The sequence below is a fragment of the Pteropus vampyrus genome, unplaced genomic scaffold (assembly GCF_000151845.1).
Source record: "Pteropus vampyrus isolate Shadow unplaced genomic scaffold, Pvam_2.0 Scaffold94, whole genome shotgun sequence".
NCBI classification, from domain to species: Eukaryota; Metazoa; Chordata; class Mammalia; order Chiroptera; family Pteropodidae; genus Pteropus; species Pteropus vampyrus.
Genome location: NW_011888875.1, coordinates 1,663,819 through 1,669,254, shown reverse-complemented (window position 1 = coordinate 1,669,254; position 5,436 = coordinate 1,663,819). Strand labels below are relative to the sequence as shown.

The window sequence follows — 5,436 nt, the reverse complement described above, 5'->3', positions numbered from 1 at the left end:
AATGGCTCTTCATTCGTAAGCAGTTGACATCCCTTTTGCCCTTGTTGTTGTTACAAGAATAAGAGTAAGCCCAGGTCCCATACTGTTTGTCTCCTTATTATGGAGTAAGGACGTTTGTCCTGCGACCAGGGTTTTAAGGATTAAAACTAGGGGCGTATAAAATATGATACAGTTTTAGCGATAAATAAGATAATAGTTGTGTCCTTGCTCTAAAAGAGAGGGAAAAGCAAGGGCGTGACTGAGGCATCACCTCGGGGGGTAAGGAGTTCTGGGGGTGCAGGGACGCTCCTGGCAGCGAGGCCGCTGATGTGAAGCCACAGTGCTGGGTCTGGAACAAAGCCACTCTTCCCCCTGGGCGTCCAGGAGCCCAGGTGCGTTGTTTGGACATGTAGGAACTCAGCTTTCACTCTCTACCCCCCCTCCCCCCGACTAGCCTCATAGGAAGGTGAGTGGGTTTTCTGCTGAGTGGGCTGAGGCTGTGGAAAGTCAGGCCACATTCTGATAAACACATAGGTTCTCCACTGGTTATTGGCCATTATTCCTCACGCAGCAGGATCTGGTGAGTTCAGAATACTTTTAATTGTGGCATAGTTTTTAATGTTCACGCACAGCGTTTTGATTCTACTTCTGGTTTTTGCATTCTCTGAAGATTGCATGTACAGAATGCTTTAGGGACGATGATTTTGACGTGATTCATGCTTCTTTGCAATGTTGTTTTAGTCAAAGGAGTTAATTGCCAGAGAAAGAATATAAAGCAAGGAGCGAAAGGGGGGCAGGGTCCAAGCCCAGGAGTTACTGAAGTCGTAAGGTTGAAAGCATGAGAACTGAAGTCGTAAGGTTGAAAGCATGATTACTGTTTTTCCTTAGTGTCCAGAAACTTTCACAAACCGTGAACTGTTAGTAGTTTAAATGTAATTATTAAAGGGTTTTCCTGCCCACCTCAGTCCGTTGATCAAGTGTCTATCACCCATCCCTGGACGACACACATTCTGAACTTGTGTCTGAAGCAGCAGCTGGAGCTCCCCCTTTAAATTTCACCCCCTGGCTCCTTGGGGCCCCTTTCACATAAGAATAACTCCGTTCACTGGACCGTTTTGTCTGGGAGGATTGAGGAAAGGAGCCTCTGGGAATAGGCTGCGGGGCATAGCCATCTCATTTAGTGCCAAATACTTAATGTGTTTGAATTGGAAAATAGCAGACATCAATTTTTGCATGTAAAAAGGTAATTATGACAATAAGGAGGCCAGTTCTTTAAGCTAGCTTTTTGCCTCAAGAACGTAGGTGGGGCGGATGTCTGCAGGAGAAGATGTTTGCAGTGCACAGTGCATACAGGGTCCTGTTAGCATTCCACAGAAAACAGGTGATTGCTCTTTAAGGGAAAGGTTTTGTTGATTAAGTGATCAGAAATGGTTTAGACTTGTTATGCAAACAGGAAATTGTTCTTTGGCTGGACTTGGGAAGCAAGGAGCAAAGTTGATAAGAGGAAGCAAAGCGAACATGACCTCAAAAGAATCCATGCGAACCAAGAATGTGTTTCTGAAACTCAAGAAATTACAACACGTGGACATTTTTGCCATATTGAGCATGAAGTAGGAGAGGTTAGCTGAGAATAAATGAGGGAAAAAATAGTAGTACTCTAGAAAGACATCAGCGGAAGATAAACGTGTAAATACAAAAACATAATAAGCCAACTAGAGATACCGCAAGTGATTTTGGTTTGGTTGTTTTGGGCGATTATACGGCATCTGTAGATGCCATGGAGAAAAGAGAAAAGCAGCTCACCACACGATAGGTTTGGAATGAGGACGTTTCCATGAGAACAGCCCTCAGAAGCGTGTGGACAGCGAAAGGTGCGTGGCTGTTAACGGTGTCTACCTGCTGTGGAGGGCGCGGGGCAGGGAGGGCTGCGGCATGGCGATGGGTTTTTGAAACGCTAGTAATTTTGCTTTAGTGGGTAATTTTTCCATAACAAGCAAAGGCAATGTCATGATTTCTATGCGGAGGTGGTTTCGGGTGGGAGTCAGGAGCTGTGGTGTGGGGCCAGGTGAAGCTGCTTCGCATAGCACTTGGCACTTGTCCAGATCAAAGGATGGGCTTGGGGAGTGGGAAATTTGCCCAAATCCGCATGCTAGCTACTTAACCATTGTTAACGTAAAAATAAAATCAAGACTGTGTCATATTTTGTAATGATCAAAGAGTACACGTCGTCCCATCACGTTATGTCTTCTGGTAGAGCAGCCCCCAGCGGATGTGTGGTTGAATTAACGAACACTTGGGTTACTGTTAGGCGGTGTTTTTCAGTTTAGAGTGTGCTTTAGTTTAGCAAAACAGGATCGTTTATTTTTGCTATACTTGGCCACGTGGGATGATATTCTGTAAGTGATCCATGTCAGGAAGCTATTAAACTCGCTTTCCTGCTCACCTGTTCAGTTACCTGCCTCTTGAATGGGTGGGATCTAGTTACCCCCGCATGTCGGGTGAGGTGAATGGGCCTTGGATGTCTGCACTGTGCGGGGCTGACTCCCCCAAAACAAGCTCAGGCAAGGAGATCTCCTAAAAAAGCCCTCAGCTTCCCCAATGTGTGTGTGTGTCATCTCCACTGAGTTAGCTCTGGAAGAACTTTCTCCAGGTTGATGTTGTGCCATTAACTAACATTCCGAAAAGATGGTCAAGAACATTCAGTCCATTCTCGGTTCTTTTCATCCACACTTCACTTCCCCCCGCCCCCAGATATCTTAATGTGTGACATTCAAAGTTCCTTTGCTCAAGGAATTGTGATCTAGTAAGAGTAGATGATTTAGCAGCCTAGTAAATTAGACCATAACACACTCAGATTTATCATTTATGTCTTTGGCTATTGTCAAGTATAATCTTCCTAAAGCATCTGTTTGGCATGCCTATCAAGGTGCTGCCCAGAATGAGGGAGTAAATAGAACCAGGTACCCTCATCTGTGATCTGCCTCCCTTGTGCCTGCACTCTAAGGGGACAGCTCTGCGCTTCAGCAACTCGTGCAGATTCGGGGATTCCTGAGAGCTTTGTCTATATTCTTCTCAAACAGCAAGGGCCTAGTATACAAGGAAATATGGAGCCTTGTAGTAGAGGTGCACATAACACCAGGGAAATCTTCGTGGGAGAGGCAGAGTTTGAGCCAGTCTCTGAAGGGTGAGTAGAAGGGCAGGGTCAGCAGGTGGAGGAGTGGGCAACAGGAAGTGCAAGCAGAGCAGAGACACCACAGGGCAGGGCCTGTCCAGGAAGCCGCCTCCTGTGGGCAGAACGGAGATGTGGGGAAGCATGAGCTAGTGCTGGAAAGGGGACCTCTACGACGAAGGCTTGGGCCTTGTTTCTGTAAGATTTAGGACACCATTGCAGGGACGCAGTGAACCTCGACTGAGTGCGGCGGATTGGTGCCAGGGCCTGGAGTGACTTGTGAATGGCTCTGAGGGCCACGTGAGGGGACATCTGTATGGCACCTAGCTCGTCTTGGTGCTTTGCGGGTGCTCACTAACGTGGATCTTTCCTCTCTGCTTTCCCGGCCGCAGCACATCGAGTTCAGACTGTGCAGGGCCTGCATGCAGAGCATTTTGACTCGACGCTGTGGGCAGCCGGGTGGGGGTGGCAGTGGATGACAGATGCTGCTCAGCTTAGAGAGATTGCTCTGGTTGCAGTGTAACGGATGCAGTGCGAGGAGCCACACTGGGGGCGAGAGAGGTGGATGGCATTCCCGTCGTGGACATCCACGCGAGTCATGGAGAGGTCTTAGCAGAAATGTGAGGTCCACGGGGCAGCCATCTGTGTTTTTTATTCCCTGGTGTGTCTCAGGTGTCTGGGATAGTAGATGATCAGTATTTTTTGAGTGAATAAACGAATAGATGAAGAAAGTTAAGGCATTCCCCAATTTTGCTAAAAGTTTCTTTTGGGTGAAAAGTTTCTTCATTTATTCTGGAATGGAGAAGGGTTGGCCTCATACTGGAATCAAGTAATCCACCTAGGGGATCTGCCTGAGGAGCTTTGATCCGTACTGGGGGGTTGGGGGCGGCTGAGGAAGGAAGGGATAATTTTGGTGCATGGGAATTTCACAAGTGTGAATAGATCTTTAAAACATTAAAGACTTTGGCACTTGAATGCAAAGTGAGAGTCTTAAATGCCTAGTTCCTGCAGGAGAGGGAAGTCAGGAGGACATGCCAAAGAGACAAAGAAACGGGTTTCGGGGCTACAGAGAAGTGATTTCACAGGTTTACCTTGGGTCCTAGGTTGCTGTCCTCTGCCAGCAAAAGCCATCCGTCTCCCCGTGATGTCTGCCTCAGGCGCTGGGTTGGCATCACCTACCCTGGACTTAGCTCTTAAGTGAAGGTTCCTGAACTTCATTTGCCCTTTGTTTATTGATATAAATCAGGAGGGTAGATTTTTCTCATCTCACTCACCAGAACCATTATATAGCGCTCACTGTGTAACATTCTCCTCAGTTTCCATTCCCACAAGAATGGTTAGAGGATCGTATCTTTTCTGAGAGTTGCTCGGAGTTAGGAAAGAGTGGAGGGCACGTGTTTGGGACTGAGAACCTGCCGAGAGCAGACAGGCTAACTGCGGATCTTATGGTGAATTTAGAGTCAGCTTTAATTACCTTTTATCCTAGTGAACCCAGAAGACACTTGGCTGCCAGATACACTTGGCTGTCAGAGTCATCTTAGTAACCACAGCCTGGAAAAAGCTGAAAGTTCACCGGTGGAAGTTAAAAGGGCTGGGAAATGGATGACTCTCTCCCCCAGAGCAGACACAGTACGAGCGTGCAGGGTGTGTGCGCTGGCACTGTGAGCCGGTAGCACCGGACACGGGAGCCCAGGGTTCTGAGGTAAATCAGAAGTGACCAGAAAACCGAGGCCATCAAGCCCTCGAGGACACACATGCCTCCAGAGCCAGGGTGACCAGGAGTGGGCAGAGCCAAGAACAAACCCAAGCAGCTTGGGACCCCTTCTTACTGAGTGTCATGCACATTGCCAGGTCCCCCAAGAGGAAAGTGCCAGGGGATTAGCTGGGCAGGGAAGATTTCATGCGTGCACATATCCTGCCTGCGTATATACACATACTTGTATGGTTCGTTAAATAGACTTAATCTGTAATAACTTTAGTTTCCCAGATAATGTTATCTGGACCTATGAACATTTTCTTTGGATAACTTTATTTTACATTTATTTCCAAACTGAGAATGATAAAATATTTTTTTTCACTCGATGGTTTCATTTTAGTTTTTAAATGGCCGAGTTATAAATCCCGCTACTTTGCAGTAATTTCATAATTTTTGATGCATTATCTGCAGTAATGTTGTGACAGCTCCATACTGGAGATTGACAGACAATTCTTAGAACAAATTTATCATATTTTGTCTTTAGGTCAATAATAAATGTTTGAAAGTTGCCTAAATATTCCCACTCTGAGCT

The 5,436-nt window shown here is 46.7% G+C and overlaps 1 protein-coding gene across 1 annotated transcript in view; it reads left to right on the top strand.

Moving 5' to 3' along the window:
* Positions 1–5,436, top strand: part of LOC105294779 (triple functional domain protein-like) — a 236,917-nt gene that overhangs the window by 146,763 nt on the left and 84,718 nt on the right. The window lies entirely within an intron of this gene.